Raw genomic sequence first — 17,296 nt, 5'->3', positions numbered from 1 at the left:
ACTGCTCACTTGTTTTTCCTCCTCCAAAACTCCCTACAAACTCAGCTCACCCCCGGCAGCTCCTCCACTCTTGGCCCTCTCATCTCTGCTATCCACAGATAAAATTCCTCTTTTATTTGCCTTGTTTCATCTCCCTGGAATCCTGTCCTCCTTTTCTATCCACTTCAAGCTGCCAAGTCACTCATCATCCTTAAATCTCACCTTCAAAACCTTCCTTCATGGTCTAGTTTACAGCCGCCTGTGACATTAGGCGAGACTGCGTATAGCGGGTGCGATAAGCCAATATCCTATATAAAAATAAGCTGTGGTGTATTGTCTCTGAGCCCCTCGATGGAAGAAAAACAAAAGATAAACAAGTTATGTGACATATTATGGATAACAAGAGATCCCAGACCCACAGCTGATTTAGAGAGGTTGTAAAGCAGGTGACAAAGGGGCCTCCATAGAGCTGCCCGGAGCCCACCCAAGTGACTCCCCCTCCGCCAGAAAACCTTTTACTTCACGGGTTTGAAACACCCCCCAGGGCAGGGGGGGTGGCAGCAGGCAGCTTCCCAGGACTTTTACAGCAAAATGAATTTATTTGGTGTGGGCAGGAGAGTGGACGACGACGTACGGAGAGACTGTGGGGTGTGAGGAGCGGGAATGTCCTCAGGGGCTGCCCCCAAGGGCGTCCGTAGGCCCCGACTGGGCCCCCTGCTCCACCGCTCGACTTGCCCAGTGCTGGAGGCCGCTGCCCGGCCCCCGGCCGCTGCCCGCTCGGCCCCCAGCCGCTGCCCCGCGCCCACCCGTGCGTTCGCCTCAGGTCACTCCCAAAGCGGGGGGGAAACGTGGCCCGGCCCGCTGTCCCTTTAAATAGCATTCTGCGGTTTACGTCGCCGCCGTCTCCGTGTAATAATTAGTCGCGGGCCGTAGCTCCGCCCCCTCCGCCTCACGGCCACCCTTCCCCGTGTCCGCCAATCAGCGCCCGCCCGCGTCACTCTGAGGGCAACGAAACACGGAGAAAGGGAAAAAAAAGTTTGGTGAGGAGCGAGCGGGGCCAGGCAGGGCCGGGCGGGCGGCGGCGGGACGCGGCGGGCCCGGAGGCAGGTGAGGGCAGAGCGGCTGGGCCGGGGACTGGCGGACGGGCGACCTGGGGGCCGGCGGCCGCTCTCTGTGGCCGGGCAGGTGGGGCGGCGGCCGCCCACTTGTTCCGGGGGGCGGCAGGGGGGGCTGAGGGAAGGGTTCCCCCCCTACACGTCTCCCCGACTCCCGCACCCGGCGGGCCCGGGGTTGCGGAGCAGCGGCGGGGCCAGGCCGGGCCCAGGGCCCCGCAGCTCTTTTTCTCCCTTTTTTGGTCGTTCCTTCCTCCTTCCCCCCCCCCTCCTCCCCGCGCCGGGCAGCTCCTCGCTGCATGCGCAGGAGCCATCCCAGGGCAGAGGTGTTTGTACTCGTGTCCTTGGGTGGAAGGGGAGAGGCCGGGGCCGGCCCGCGGCGCGCAGCCAGCCCTGTGCTCCCCGCCCTCCCCGGAGCTATTTTAGTTTGGCTGCGAGAAGCCGGGGGCAGAGCCGGCGGGGTCGGGGCTGGCAGCTGCTGAGGAGGGGGTTGGACTTGACCGAGTGGCGGTGCCTTGTGAGGGGGGGCTTCCCCGTGGGCTCCGCGGCCTTCCCCCGGGCCGGGGCGGTCGGTGGGTGCAGTCCGTGTGCTTATTTGTTCTTGGGATAAGTTTCGGGTGGTTTGAGGACAGGAGGATTCAGGAAGCAACATGCAGTTTGTGTGGTGGCACCTTCCGGTTAAAGTGAGGGTTTAGGGCTCCACAGGCTGTCACCCTCTTGTGCTTTGTTGTACCCAAAGTTCTTGTTGCTCTTGTGTTCACTGAGGAATCTTGCGGAATTTAAGCAAATATACCCCCTTCTAGGCTCTGCAATAAGCCCGGAGTGATAGGTAGGGGGTGCGAACATCCACTGGCTTCCACAGGAAGTTAGGGTGGGGGAATCTTAAAAAATAAAAGCACTAATTATCTTACTGCTAATAACAATGGCAACAATAACGAAATGCAGAAGCTTCCACCAAATGTGCTGCTGTAATGTAGAAACAGTCGGCAAACCCGAGGGTAGTTACTTCTCCCCCTGCATGGACTGACTTAAAGTGCGCTGTTGTGTTCTGGAGTCCGTTCCCTAGATGTTTGTCCAGACTTGTCCTGTAAACATGTCATTACATCGGAGTTACAGGGAGTAAAGAGCGTTGCTGAGTTTCTTTCATTGTGCTAAGGATCTGTGTTCGCTCCTTAACTGTGCCAGACTGTGTACACTGAAGGGAGAAGAGTGCAGCTTGGTAGGCTGCCTTATGAACTTTAGGGAAAAAAAAAAAAAAACAAAACCGAACTATTCTCTTCCTCCTCCTGCTTCCAAGCAAATGATTTTGTCTGATGTCATCTTAAATAACTTCTTTTACAGATTGCTAATCCTCTTCTGAACTGTGGCTGATGGTAACTCAACAATTGAGGAAGCAAATATGTCAATTCCTTCCTTAGTCTCTTTCCTGTCTCTCCTTTAACTTCTATAGCTTTGCGCTTTGAATTCTGCCTGATTCGTTTATCTGGTACTGAGGTACCTACACCCTTTCTTTATATTATCACGTAACATAGAACAGGAGGACTGGCTCTTTTATGATTTGTCGTATATGTGTTCAGGCCAAAAGAAATGTGTTTTGGGAGGATTTTTGTTCCTTATGATACTGAATATCAAAGTTGATGACAGTGGCATAATTCCTCAGGCTTACTACTTTACAGATACAGGAGAGGAAGTTCTCCACTACCGAAGAAGCTCTCGTGTGTATTTCATATGATACCTCTTAAAATATTTTGTGTCTTACAAAACTATGAATCATTTCAAAATAGTAACAGATTAAAATAAATTTACTTCTCGACTAATAACAAATTTATGGCAAAAATGAACAACTTTGTACATTACACAATACACTTTTAAGAGTGTGATCTAAGAATGCAAGTTTACATTTCAAGTTCTTGTTGCTTTATGGTTTCAGATGTCACATTCAAAACTTTATACAAATAGCATAGAAGAGATAGTGGCAAATTATCAGGAGGAGAGTAGAATTAACAGAAACTACTGAAAAGTTGCTATGGTTACAGATAAAGGTAATCCCTGTTTCTGTGAAAGTATGTCCTTTTGTAACAACTGTATTAATCAGTTTGATTTCTGAGAGAATTGCAAGTATACAAACTTCTGGCTCAATTTTCTTGGCAGCTAATAGCTATGCAGGTTTTTTCAAGTACTGAATGGGCTATGACTTGGATTCAAGATACTTGATTTAAGCTACAAAGAGTATTATAGATTACATATAAACATACTTGGAGCATGCTGAATTCAGTGGAAACTAGTGTACTTTTTTTTTTTTTCCCCCTGAAAAGATATCTGATGTCAAGGAAAAGTCTTTTTAAATGCCTAGATCCTTTCTCAAGGACTCTGACTAAAGTGAGTGATGTGGCCATGTATCACCGGAGTCCTCCATGGTGCAGCTGAACAAGATATAATTCCATGTCCTGATTAAAAACAAACAAACAAAACCGCAAAAATAACCCAAAACCAACATGGCAACTGCTGAAAGTGATTGAGACCCGTTAAGGATGTGCAGTTTTATAGGCCAGGAGATAACAGGGGAGGGGGAAAAAAAAGGTCTTATTCTGTACATAGAAAGAAACAAACAGTTGGAATTTAACATGTGGATGAACTTTAAGTTCTCAGAGTAGCTAAGCTTCTGGGTAGTTTGAAATAGCTGCTAAAGCTTCCAGGGGAATGTGTTTCTGTCTGGTGCATCTGTCCTGCTGTCCAGACAACTGACCAGTCCCTTCTGATGAAGATCTGGTATTTACCACATGCACCTTTTTGTTTTTTCCAGATTGGCTTGTTGCAGTGCAGCAGTACATCTTGGACTGAAAGCAGCAAGAGAAATCTCAAAGTTCTTCAAGATTACTGAAATCTCATCAGTCTGGTATGTTGCTCTCTCTAGACTCCTGGAATAGCAAGTTGAATTCTTTGCATGTGAGGGCCTCTTTAGTTACTCTTAAGGATACAGAAGTTTCTAGGACTGTGTTTTTTCATCAGCCAACTTCATTCTCGCGAAATAATAACACTGCTAAGAACTATGGAACTATGTGTTGCTGGGGTTGTGTAGAAGATTGGTTTTGGTAGTGGCATTTGTAGCAAGACAGTGAACCTACGCTGCAGAACCTTCAGTCAACATAAACTCTGAACTTGTTTTCATCTTGCCTATCCAGCCTGAAAATTCCAGGTACTTCTGCAGACTTTTAAATCGAAAGTCAGGTTGCAAAGGAGCTATTGCTAAATGATTTTCTAGAGACTGCACACTGATGTACTGAAGAATGTATAAGAATATGAGAATGAACATTTCTTTCCTCACACAGGGAATTTTTTTCACCTGTCCTTCTGTAGACATGGCCCTTGTGAAGTTTACATTGTTTAGATTTGATTAAAAAATTATTACCAATGTCTCAAAATCATTTCTCAAATGCCAACGTTCTAAAATTCCTATACTAATGTGCTTTTAAAATGGATATATTTCCAAAAGTATCTTACACAGCAAGTTTATGGGAACTGTTGTTTATAATAAACAGGATTGCAGCATCTGAGGCTGCAAAAGGAATGGGAAGCTAAATATTACTTTTAAAGCTGTCTATGCTAATAAAAAAACTAAAAGTCAAAGCTAGAATTGTTAAAAAATAATAATAAAAAAATTCAGCACATACTGTAGAGCTGACATAATTGACAACCAGAGGGTAAAGTCCTTTTCTACAATGCAAGTTCAGTACGTGTATGCAGCAAGCAGTTCAGCAGCTTTGCTACTTATTAATGTGTACAGAATCTGGGAGGTATAATGTATTCAAGAGTGTGAAAAACAGGTGCAAAACTGTGAAGAAAGCTCTTGTGATTCACACTGATCTGTTGGGAACTGGATGGCGAGTAACCATCTCCTCATGTAATCCCTGAACAGCTATCGCATGCAGCTTTTGATCGCTACTATTCTGGTCTCTGAACTGGTGACTTAAAGATGAAAGGTTCTGTTCTTGATCTCTTGAGCTGTCAAGTCCTGCAAACTTGCTGTCTTGTGTGTGTAAGATTACAGAACAAATGGCCTTTTAGCTGGTCCATGATTACAATAGTCAAGTGAGAGTCAGGTGCTTTCTCTTGTTACTGTCCTCAGTGCAAAGTTCAGTGGCAGCAAACTGAATCCTTTTACACTGCTGTCAAGGCTTCCCTGCTTAATGTACTTGCAGCTGCAATATGCTATTTTCATTTTTCTGCATTGCTACAGGTAATGTAAGAATAGCAAAGGCTGGAGCCTGGATCGTAAAATGGTGCCTCTGGATTGTCTCCAAAATGTATGTGTGTTTACAGGGAAAATAGGTGGTTTATGTGCACAAACTGAGCTTATAAGTTAACCTTTTTAATGTCTAGTGTCAGTAGGTCCTTCAGCATGAGATAATAACTTGAATAGCAATTTTTTTTTAATGTCCAGATTACCAACAGCTAGATGCAGATGTGTTTACCCATAACTTCCAGTCCAGTGAGGTAGAGTCAGCTGTAAAGCTAGTTTGGATACCCCACCTCACAGATACTTTTGGAGATCTTTATTTCTGTGGGGATAGCAAGTTGCTCTTGGGGCATTCTTAATATGATAGTTTCATGTTGTGTGGGGTGTATTTTTGGTTTTAAATGAGATGAGGTAAGAAAATCTAGGAGGTCAGTGCTGAATGGAGGAGAATCTGCTTTGCCATTCCCCTTATGCTCTGAGGAAGCCACACTCTCGCTTATCAGAACCTGGCCAAACTTCTGCCAGATCCATGACGCAGAGGCAGGTGGAAGGGTCTGATGAGCACCAGAGCTGGGCTGAGGGAGTCAACCAGACTGCGTGACTGGGAGGGGAAAGGTGGAGAGAAAAAGGGATGACACTTCTCTCTTGTAGTGATAAGGAGCTGCTGGTTGCCTGCATAACAGAAGCACGAGTTGAAGTGTGGGATGTTTGACAATAGAAATTATTTTTCATCACCATTGGAGTTGCGATTTGGCTAGACTTCCGTGGTAGCAAATAGAGCTGGAGAGTTTTGGGGTAATTGGTGTGTGTGTGTGTTTTTTTTTCTTTCCCCTTACCCTTTTGAAGGTACTGAAACAATAACACTAACTTTAGGATTGTCATGTCCTCTTCTAGCACTAGGTGGTTTTGTTGGTAAGAGTTGTTACTTCTGCTGTTGTTTTTATGGGCTTGAAGTTCACGTGCTCTAAATCGAAGCTTTCCCAGATTGGTTACTGAGATACTTAAGAGGATGCTTTACCTGTATGTTTTGTTTGCATGGACTACGTTCTTGGTTTTGATTGCTTGGATAACATTTGGTCAGAGAAGTGTCATGTAAGTATGGGCTCTCAGTTGTTCTCAGAGAACCTGATTAACTTCTAGCAGTGCTGACTCTTGCAGGGCACTGAATTCATGTGCCAGACTTAAGGTCTGGTTCTTTCAGCTTATGTTTTAGGTTCTGTAGGGGAAGTGATGTTAATTCTGTTTCTGTAGTGTTTCATACTTATTAACTTCCAACTGTACTAATTGCTGCTTTTCAGTCCTATTTGGATTTGTGGTGTGATAGATTGCTCTGAAATAGAAGGTAACGCAAAATGTGCAATTTGACTGTTTTAGAGGAATTGAATGTCGTTCTGGAAGGTGTTTTTAATGCTCTTTTGGTGTATGTATCAGAGCTCAAGGGAGTACTTAGCTGTAACTATTTTCCTGATGTTGGTATTTGCAGTAAAGCAGTATGTTAACTGTCTTGGACTTGATTCATCTACATCAGGAAAGTTAAAACGGCTCCGTGTTCTGCGGTGCAGGCGGGAGGTGAAGTAAGGGAAGGCAGCTCCAGCGCTGGCTAGAGAGAGGAAAGGTGCTAAGAACCAGGAATGAGGAGGAATTTTTCCTTTCTGCCCCTGCACAGTACAAAACCAACCCAAATGTGTTTACGCTGACAAATGCTATATCTTCCTCTAGCTTAATATTTTTAGTTGACACTAAACACATGAAAATGTTTTGTATAAGGCAGCATTGCTCACCAGAGAAGTCTTGTGTAACTGTGGTGATACTTTGTGGGTGCAGGAGGGAACAACACTGACTCTGCTGTGGCTCTTCCCCGCGAGGCTTGTTTGGAATGAGGCAAGGTTTTTCTCAAATGAGACGTCATATCTGTGCTTGTGAAATATTTATTAAGCCTTGTTTTGACGCACGCGTGTTCCAGGCTTTTCACTTGATAGATGGGTAGGGAACAAGCATCGATGTTTACATTGAGGAAAAAGAAACACTTTTAATCTAAACGACAGGTTTGTTGTCCGGTGTTAAGAGGAAGCTGTGCTGTGAGAAACGCTCTAGACTGGCAGAACTTAAGCAGTATTTTGCAGATTTGTTCAGCCAAGTGGAGGCTGAATAAGCACGAAAAGTTTCTGGCAGGAGCCATGGCCCCGTGTGAGATGGAGCCGGTCACTTCCTGCGGAGCTGCGCTTTGCTGACTCACGCTTTAGTTGGGCGAAGTCTGTGCAACTGCCCCCCCGGCGTGTTTGGAACCGGGGTTACTGATTCATATCGAGTGCCCGGCTGCCCAGGGTAACCCCAGTCACTGCTGGAGCGGATGGGCTCAAACCCCACACCTCCTTTTATCCTGTGGGCAGGAGGAGCCAGCGGAGGTTGTGTCCCCGCAGGGGGAGAAGCGTCTCCAGCCCGCTCCGCGCTCTCCGCTTCCCCGCCCTCGATCCCTCCGGCTCGGGAGCGGGATGCTGGGCGGCGGGGGTGCCCCGTAGGGACCGGTGCTGCCCGCAGGCTCAGAGGGGCCGCCGGGGGGGTGGCCGCCCGCTGTCGCTCGCCAGGGCACTCGCTGGAGCTCGCTCGGGGCGACGCGTCGCCAAAGGTTGTCGTTTGTCACAGCCGGGAGCGGGGTGCTGTCCCTTTAAGAACCAGCTTGCCCAGGGTGTTCTAACCTGCTCAGCGTAACCTGCTAGCAAGGAAAAAGTTCTTTAAATAATGGATACGCCGCTCCTCCAATTGCGGAGCGGAGTCTGGCTAGCGGGGCGGGGTTCCCCTCGGCTCGGCCAATAGGGTTGGGGGAGGCGTGGCTCCGCGTCCATGCTACGTTGCGCCGAAGTACAGCTTCAAGTGAAGTTAATCTGGGGTGAAGCAAACAGAAAATTGTGGAGATTTTGTTGGTAGGAATTTTCCGGTTCTAATCGCGTCGTGTGGCGTTATTTCGCCCTCTGGGGCAGCGAAGTTCATGTGCGTGGGGCATTTTTCGTTGTTTCGCTTTCTGATGATGGCAGAATATTAACATTTATGCAGGGAAGCAGAACAAAAGGGCTCTTTAGACAGGAAATAAGGTGTTGAGAGGCTCAAACTTGACCGAGTTTCTTTTGTCATCTGTTGGCTTGCACCGGGTTTTTTGGCGTCGAAGGATCGAGTCGTTCCACCTTATCTTATGGAGAAATGTTAATTCTAAAATAGCGAGGATAATGCTGCTGGTTTGGAGTTACACAATGTTACAGGAAGAGAGCTCGATTTTAACTCTGACTTCTCTGATTCTGATGAGATTTGAGCTAACTAATTATGACAGCTGCTATGGGATTATTCAGTGACAGCATTTGCTCTAAGGCATTTGTCTTAAATTGTCTTTTGTTGTATCACTGAAGACTGCTGTGCTGTTGTCTGTGTATTTGTTCTTGATGAGATGAATGTCTCGCAGGTCTTTAGCATTTAGAACAAAGATGTGTGAAAATTATGTAAAGCACTGCAATTTTTCTCTTTTAGTCACTTTTTTTTAGAGTATCTGGGTCTGTCAGAGCTCTGATTACAAACACAGGCAGGAAAATCAAGTGTTATTGCCCCATGTTCCAGCTGAAAAAAAAAAAGGGGGAGGGGGGGGTCAGATATATATATGGTTTTTCTTTCCCCTTTGGTCAGAATCTCTCTTGGATCCTGAATTGCTCAATGATAGCAGGTGTTTTCTTTGAGGCAAAATTATTTTCAGTTTCTGTACAAGGTTTATCATATATGGTATTTTTAGTGACACTTTGTGCATCTAGAAGATCTTCAGGAACAGGAAAAGTACGATTTGCTGTGGGCGGCATGGGACGGGGTGAGGGGGAGGAAAGCAGGAAGTGGCAAGTCAGGGAGTTTCTAATGAGAATGAAGACTTTCTTTTAATTGTCGTCCTTTCTGTATCTTTGACAAACATGCTAGATGAGGCCACATACAGAGCAATGCTTTCAGAATGTTGAATATATTTTCTTCCCTAAATATTTCCTGTTTTTTATAAAAACCTTTGTGTGTATACAGCTCCTCCTGGCAGATGGAAAGAAATACTCATGGCCCTAATACTTGTTGAGTCTAAGCAGTTTCATGGGGTTTGTATGATTAGTCAAGATGATAAGAGAATGGATGTAAAAACTGAGCAACAATCTTTCAAATGACAATGGAAAGCAATTGCTTAGACTTTTACTGAATGTAAACAAATGTGGTTATTAAAGTATACCTCCTTCTTTCAGTTTTACATTGAGCCATTTTGTTTATTCCCCAAATGCTGGGTATGGATTACTTTTATATGTGTCAGAGTATCTTGATATACTGGCATCTTGCCAGACTCTGCTGGTTTATAGGTCTGAATTACTAATTCACTCTTCCTATCTGTCTTTATCTATTTATAGCATTTTAAAAAATATTCTAGATTGGATTTAAACTCGAAACACTACTTTAGAATGAACAGTGACTAAATATGGTCTTTTAGCTGAGAGGTGGGCCAGATGTCTTGTATCAGGGGAGATATTTAAAGCTGGGACATATAAGTGTTTAAATACCTGGATTTTGATTCATTTCTTAACTTAAAAGTGATGCCAGGCCTAGATTGAGTGGCTAGATCAGATGTCCGAGATGAGGGCAAGAAGAATAGTATAGTTTGCTATAATTTCTATAAACTTACATTATGACTATGTATATTAGAGTCGCTTAAACAAAAGGAAGCAAATTCAAGTATTTGTGTGCTATTAAATACTATGTTTAGCCAAAAGCTGGTTTTGCTTAGAACAGGAAAAAAGCTGAATACATGGGGCAACTTGATTCGTATTGCTTGATGACTGAGTAGCCATTCTTCTTGGGGTCCCCTCTGCTCCCCGACTAAGTTAGGAAAGATATATTATCTGGGACCAATTCTCCTGTTTTATTCCTCACAGAAGTGCAATGCTCAGCTCTCACACCAAATGTATACAGTTCTAATGCAGGCTGTTTGTAGAAAGCAAATCTGCCCTAAAGGATAAACATACCACTTTGCTGGCACAGCTGTACAACTTCTGTATTCAGGCTACAGCAAATGTTTCTTGCCTGCGTTCAAAGCCGTCGCTGGCAGGACTTGTGTTGTCCCCGCATGATGATTGGTTGTTCCAGCACTTCTTGTTCATAAAACCTTTTCCTGCACATGCTCCATCTGCAGATCTTAAACACTGTGAATGCGTTGTGGGCTGTGGGATTTGTGTGTCTGCTTCTTGTGCCAGGATGGAATATACATCTCTGATGTGAATAAGAGATTCTTAAAGTGATTGTAAACCTGCATGCAAAATGCAGGACCCCGTTTTATCTCCCCTGTTTATGAGGCAAAGGGGATCTGTGCTCTATGGTCCACCTTGGTGGGACTTCTCAGCGTTATGGTGTGTGGCCCACCATGTGCAGGGATGGTAACCCTGCGCTCTGGTTCTGTTTAACGCTAATTGGGGAAGGCTGCGCGCCTCCCATGGGATGATCTTTGTAATACGTGCCAGGAGCCTTGGGGAGGGCAGTTGTCCATCCCACAAACAGCGACATGGGCTTCAGATCCCTCCTTGCTGAGTGCCCTCTGCTCGGGGCCTCCAGCCGCTTCTCCGGTGGAGCGGGTCGTGTGAGCACTGGAGACCAAGTCAACTAGGCTGGCTTAGATAGTTCTAAATTAGTGGCTCGAGCCAACCCAAGTGGCTCTCTTCCTCTCCTCTTCCTCCTCCTATTTCCCCAGTGGTTTAGTGATCATTTCTGCTAATTACTGTGTGCCCAAGGCATAAGGGAGTGGGGAGAAGAATAATGTCATCTTAGAGAGTTTCAGCTGGATCCAAAAAGGGACATCAGCCTGTAGTTTTAGATGTGGGGTCAGGCCTGTTAACTCGTTCACTTGTGGTTTCTCAGGAGGTGGTGAAGGGGTGAGCTCAGGAGCTGCTGATGGTGACAGCCGCGCTGTGGCAGAAAAGGTCCGCGCTGGAGGGACAGAGTTCCAGAGCTCTCCTGCAGACACACTCCTCAGCGTCGGCCTCCCGTGGTGTGGAGCTCAGTCTGGGTGGGGCAGATGATCTGGCCGGTGATACTTACTGTAGTAAGGTTTTGTGAAAATACGCAGTCAATTACACGTGATTAAAAAGGAGTAAAATAGCTTTGATCTGTTCTTGCTTTAAAATCTATTTGAGAGGCATGAAACGTTTGGGATTTTTAAACCTGCTTATTTTATATTTTTTTTACCTTTAGAAATATCAGGAACATGAAGTCCTTCTTCCCTGTTCTTGTTGGATGTCTCAAATGTGTCATAAGCTTCTCAGCCCTTAATTGAAGGGGTGGGGTGATATATTTTTAACAGATCCCTTCTTCCAACAGTGTTTATAGGGCTTTTGAGCTAAATAGAGATTAGCAAAAACAAAGCTTTGATGGTGTAAAAAACGTTTCTCTTCAATCAAGTTGTGTTTTTCTGCTTGTGCTCCAGTTGTTGATAGAAACCGAGTGGTTTTTTATTTGAAAAGTAACTTTTTTGGCTATCACATTTTGCATTAAGAGAGAAACTGAGTTAAATCCTAACTTGATCTATCTTCTGCTCCATTTAGATCAACTTAAGACAATCTTTTGAGTATTACTTAGACAAATGAACACTCGCATTTGAGTATTTCACAAAAATAGCTCCTTTTTAAGCAGCAGTTTTATTAAACACACAGCTCTTCCTTTAACTGAATTGTTCAGCAATCTGGCAGAAGCCAAAACGGTCTCCATGCTGAAGACCACCCCTGCTCAACTATTCTGCCCTGTCAGGATCTATTTGTATCACAGCGCTCTAACCTTCAGGATACAATATTTGTCTGAAATGTAATAATCCTGTATCTGGAGAACTAAACTGTCAACAGTGTGGCTGACTTGGCAGGCCCTGGCAACCACCTGAACAGTTTAACTAGCCCAGGGTTTAAGATGACGCTGGGATGGTATGTCCTGTGATTCATGCTGCTAATGCGTATTTATCTATGTGAAGGATTAGGGAAACGAATATAAACTTAATAACCAAATTGGACTAGGAGCATAATAGCAGTATTTGGAGACGGAAGTGAGGTACTTTCAGCTCGTTTAAGTGTTTTGCATTGGATATGTTTTTGATTTTGCTTTGGGTTGGTTTGTTTGTTTAAAAACCCCAAACAAACAAACCAAAAAACCCCCAAAACCAAGGACTTAAGTTTTCACCATTGCCTTGAACAAGGCAGGAGGCTAGACAGTTTTTGTGAGTGTGCCATTGAATGTAATTAGGTTGATGAAAGCAGAATATTGCATGGGGAAGGCAGATATTTTCCTCTTAAGGTTTTAGATTATATTTGGAGGTGAGATGCAAGAGAGAACCCCTGAGTCTGCAGGCAAAAATGCATGATTTCAGTACCTAGAATGGACATACTCATGTATTTTAATACAAAAGGCCGAGTTAAATTGCCAGAAGCGAACACGTAATGAGTTGTTGATCGTGCTGGTTTTGAGGATGGGGTGGCAGGGGAGATATGAGACTGCAAAGAAGGATAAAATTGTTTCTCCCTTACCCCTTGTATGAATCAAAAATGTTTTTCTAGAAGGATATCTGGAATCAAGGCCTGAATGCAATGTAACATTATGGTGTAGCAGAATGTGTTCTGTGCAACAGACTGACCTGGCATTGGAACCTTCACCATTATCAAGGCAGGGGCAAAAGACGTGGCTGTGTTTGAGTGTTAAACTGTGTGGAGATTGTTCTTCCTGCCCAGATCCTTCAGCATCAGGTAAGAAGCTCACAAGGTAGTTTTTGTTGCTGGTACAGGAGAGTTTTCGAAGCGAATTTCACCAAACTTCTTATGTTGGGATTATGCTATCCAAATATCATGCTAGTATGACATACTGTTGGATATTGGTGTTAAGTCCTTGAATAAAGTGATTTTGTAGATATTAACTGGAATTAGTTATCAAACAAATGTTATTGTTCTGGTGAAAAGTAACTAGGAAAGTAATTATTTTAGTGTTTTATGATATCAAAAATATGTTTACTAACTTGGAAAGAAGAAAAAAAACAACTAACAAACCCCAACCAAAACAGAGAGGAAAAACCCCTTTGTGGGAATATGGAAAGACTTACTGGGAACATTTTTTAGGGAAGAGACCTTAGAATTGGTCAACAGGATTGTTTTGAATATGAGTGTATTTTCATGGGGTTTGTTTAAAGTATCCTAGGAGAGGAGGAGGGTGGCATTAGGTCAAGGTAAGTTTATTATTAGTTACATAACAAACAAATTGTCAGCTGAGTGTGACAAGCCACACGGGAGCTGAGACGAGAGCTGAGATCAAGGAGTATTTGATTTGTTGTGGACTGACTTGGCAGTTGTGCATGAATTTTTCTGCCTTCCTAATATGTCTAGTCAAACTTAGTGCTTTGATTGTGATTTAAAACTCCTATGCATAGCAGTGGAGTAGTTGACTGGCTTTAAAAAAATTTTTGGAAAACAACAACAAAATCTGATTTCACACTCTGGTCACTTGGTCAATTGTGTTACCTTGCTGCATTTGCTTTTCTCTAACTTGGTGTCTGTGAAACTTTTTACTGTTACCTATAGTCTCTATTACTGCAAGAATGAGCTTGTTATTCTGCAAAGTCATAATGCGACTGTGACCCATGGTGTTAAGTTTATACCTAGTCATTCTGTATATAAATAAATCCCTGATTAGTTGCTACCTACTTATTCTTCTATCTTCTACCTCAGATCCCCCACTGCACGATCAGAATGCTTGAAATACCACTCTGCTGAGGAATTCCTCTGTCCTTGCTGCAGCTCTGATACCTTAATTTTTCAGACTGTCAAGGCCCGAGATGAAGACTTTATTGAAACTTCTTCTCATGGCCTGATGGCTCGATCTGGTGAATTCGCACAGGGTGGCACAAACAGTGTAAACCGCGTGTTGCAGTGTTGCTGGATTTACTTAAGCAGCATCAAGCTGGTTGTAAAAATGGCCAAGTCTTTTCTTGAAACCTGGGGTTATGGGTTAAAATTGGTGATTTTTTTTTTTTTTTTTTAATGTAAGGAATACAAATAGTCTCCAAGAGTAGTGTGGGGGTTTTTGTCTTCACAAAAGGAGTGTGAGGCAGAAGAGATTTCTGGCAGACAGCGTTAGGGCGTTGGGCTTTTGTTTTTCAAGCTGTGGTACTTGTGGAATTAATCCAGTGTAATGCAGCAGCTGAAGCTACAGGACCTGCGAATGCATCTTTAGGCCAAGCTGAAGAGCATTGGTCTTACTGATCTCCCTCTTGTTTCCAACCTTATACAATAATAAAAGGGAATATGTTGTGCTCTTTTTCCATTGTTTCCTGATAGAAGCCCCTTGGCCAATGTGTGTTAATGGACGGGAATGAGCATCATGACAGAAAGCCGCACCTTGCTGACAGTTGAGGTTCAATATCTCGTGAGCAGATTTTGTTCCCTCTTCATCCATTCTAAAGTGTGATACAGGCGTTAATATGCCAAGCAAAGTAATCGAAGAGAGATTTGGTTTGCATTTTCTATGTTTGTCTACTTCTCCTTTATATCAAGAATTTTTCTTTCTCTGGAAAGTGCTGTTACTCTGTCATGTGTCAATCTGTTCTCTGGCAGAATACAATCACCATTGCAAGAGGATAAAAAGAGGAGTCATGTACTTAAAGAGTTATTGTTCAAAATGCTTCTAAAATGCTAATTTGTGTTTATGTGACTTGAGTAAAAAAGGGAAATCCCATGGTACTACTTAACAGCTTGGCCATTTTGGATAAAAGTCCCTCCCTTAAAGCCATTTATGGCTGTATTTTTCTGTGTAGAATTGTAGAAAGAACTCTGTACAAAGGTACCATCGTAATAAATGGGGAGACAGTGGCATACAGCCGTGCTATTTTTAGGCTATTGTGCTCTTAACTTGCTGATCTAAGTGTTCTGGACAGCAAGTGGGGGAGACATTGTATGAGAAATACATGCTCACGTAGCTGAATCTTGTCTGAAAACAGAATGAATAGCAAACTTGGTTATCGGAAAGGCAGTTTGCAGAGTTGTACCTGGAGTATTAGTAGGTAAAAAGGATGCCCTGGTGATTAAAGCACAATGTTTGCAATGCAGGCTTTACTCAAAAGCTGTCAGCTCTGGCTTACTTGTCAGTTAAGAAACTGAAATACGTGCAGTCTGTTCTGTATGGGCTTGAGAAAGAAATGTAAAAAACCCTATTTTCTGTTCCATGATGGCAGTGGGAAAAATGCCAGTTGTCCTCAATCAAGCTTCTTCCAATGGTTTTTAAGCTTCTCCTAAGTAGTGTAATGACCTCTCCATCTGGGCAAGCAGTGTAGTTTTGGAAACCTTCCGAAAGGAGAATGCCTTACACTCTGCAAATCCGTGATCATTCCTTAGCCCCTTATCTGTTAATCTGACACTGTCTTGGATAGTTAAGGCTGACACAAGGCAACTCTTACTTAATTTTCACTCTGACCTCTTGGTCATACATGCATTTTTCCTTGGCTTATACTATGAGCAAGGCTATGTCTTAAGAGTTCCATTCTGATACTAACCAGGTAGTTTCACCCTCTTCCTGCAGTGCACTCTTAACCTTGACTCTTGTAGCACGGAGCTGTCAAGCTGCACCCTAAGCCAGATACAAGAACCAATCCAAGCTTTTGAAGAATGAAGTCTTCAAGATAGATCAGTTCCTGGCCCAGCAACACTGTGGCAACAGTGATAGATTTTAATATTTAGACATCCAGTAATTTGTTTGGGAACATGTAAGCTGGCTTCCCCAGTGATTGAGATAATTAAGGGAAAAAATAAACCACCAACTAAAAAACCTTAGAATAGCATTAGGGTTAAAACAAAGTAACACCTTTGAGTCCCTTGGCTAAATTTAAGTGCATTACAGAAGATGAGGAATGCAGCTGTGCCACAGGGAATGTCGTACCTACACCTCTTCTGCCAAAAACTTGTCCTTAAATACCCTCTTTGTTTGGTTGGGCCTCAGCTTTAGGTTGAGTTCCCCATCAAACCACAGTAAGGGTATTGTATAATTTTGAACACTTAAATTAGACATAGTGCATAATTCTAAATGGCACAACACATCATGCATGATAATCACAATGTTCTTGGAAGTTAAGTTGAATTCAAAATGCCCTAGCCAGAAATGATGACGGTGATAATTTTATTTATTAACAGCTAGAAACCCTGATATTAGAGCAGGACCTCCTTTAGCATTAGGCCCATGTAGAACTATAGCATTATAAGCTAATTAAAATTCTACATAATTTGTTTTTGTAAACAGCACTATAATGTATTTTCTGCTTACTGTCAGTTCTCAGCAACAGGTGTTTTGTTAACAAGAAGCTGTCTATTTTGGGAACTCATGTTAAAGCAGCTTTTATCTCTACTGGGTTTCATATGCTTAAAATAAGTGAAACTTATGCTGTATTGAGAGAAGATTACTTATTCACTGAAGCTCAAAAGAGGCGATTACTGAATCTATATCTATTCTTTTGGTAATTATATGAGTAATCTTGTAAGTGTTTGAATCGTTTTTACAGATTATTTTTCATCAGTTTGTAAAACCAAATCTGTTTTAAAATAGAGCATCAAAGATCGTTTATGGAGTTGCCCTCCTGCATCCCTTAAACTTTGGTGTGATATCTTAAGGGAACATAGAGAATTTTTGGCTCTCTTGATTCTAATCTTACACAACCTCTGATTTCTGAAATGACCAGCTTCAGTATATGATGCCAAAGAAAGCAGAATGAAGCCTCGTCTTGTCTGTTTCAGAGTAGCTTTTTTATCTTTCATAGGCATTTTAAAACAAGGCGCTTCTGTAATCTGACAGATTTCAAGTAAACCCTAAATTTGCAGGGCTCTGTAGAAATGTGGAAGAGCAACTTGAGGATTCCTGCAGTCTTTGGCTTGGGTACCTTAATGCCAAAGTACAGCTATGAGGC

General features: G+C 43.4%; 1 protein-coding gene across 1 annotated transcript in view; it reads left to right on the top strand.

Moving 5' to 3' along the window:
- Positions 1-987: 987 nt before the first annotated feature.
- ZFAND6 (zinc finger AN1-type containing 6) overlaps positions 988-17,296 on the top strand; it is a 37,686-nt gene continuing 21,377 nt past the window's right edge. The window contains exons 1-2 of the mRNA XM_065641688.1: positions 988-1,086; positions 3,895-3,987. The gene's annotated coding sequence lies outside the window, so the exon portion shown is untranslated. The remainder of the gene's footprint in view (positions 1,087-3,894; positions 3,988-17,296) is intronic.

This window comes from Caloenas nicobarica, chromosome 10 (assembly GCF_036013445.1).
Source record: "Caloenas nicobarica isolate bCalNic1 chromosome 10, bCalNic1.hap1, whole genome shotgun sequence".
Classification (NCBI taxonomy): Eukaryota; Metazoa; Chordata; class Aves; order Columbiformes; family Columbidae; genus Caloenas; species Caloenas nicobarica.
Note: the sequence above shows the minus strand (reverse complement) of the source record. Positions and strands in the feature narration are given on the sequence as shown.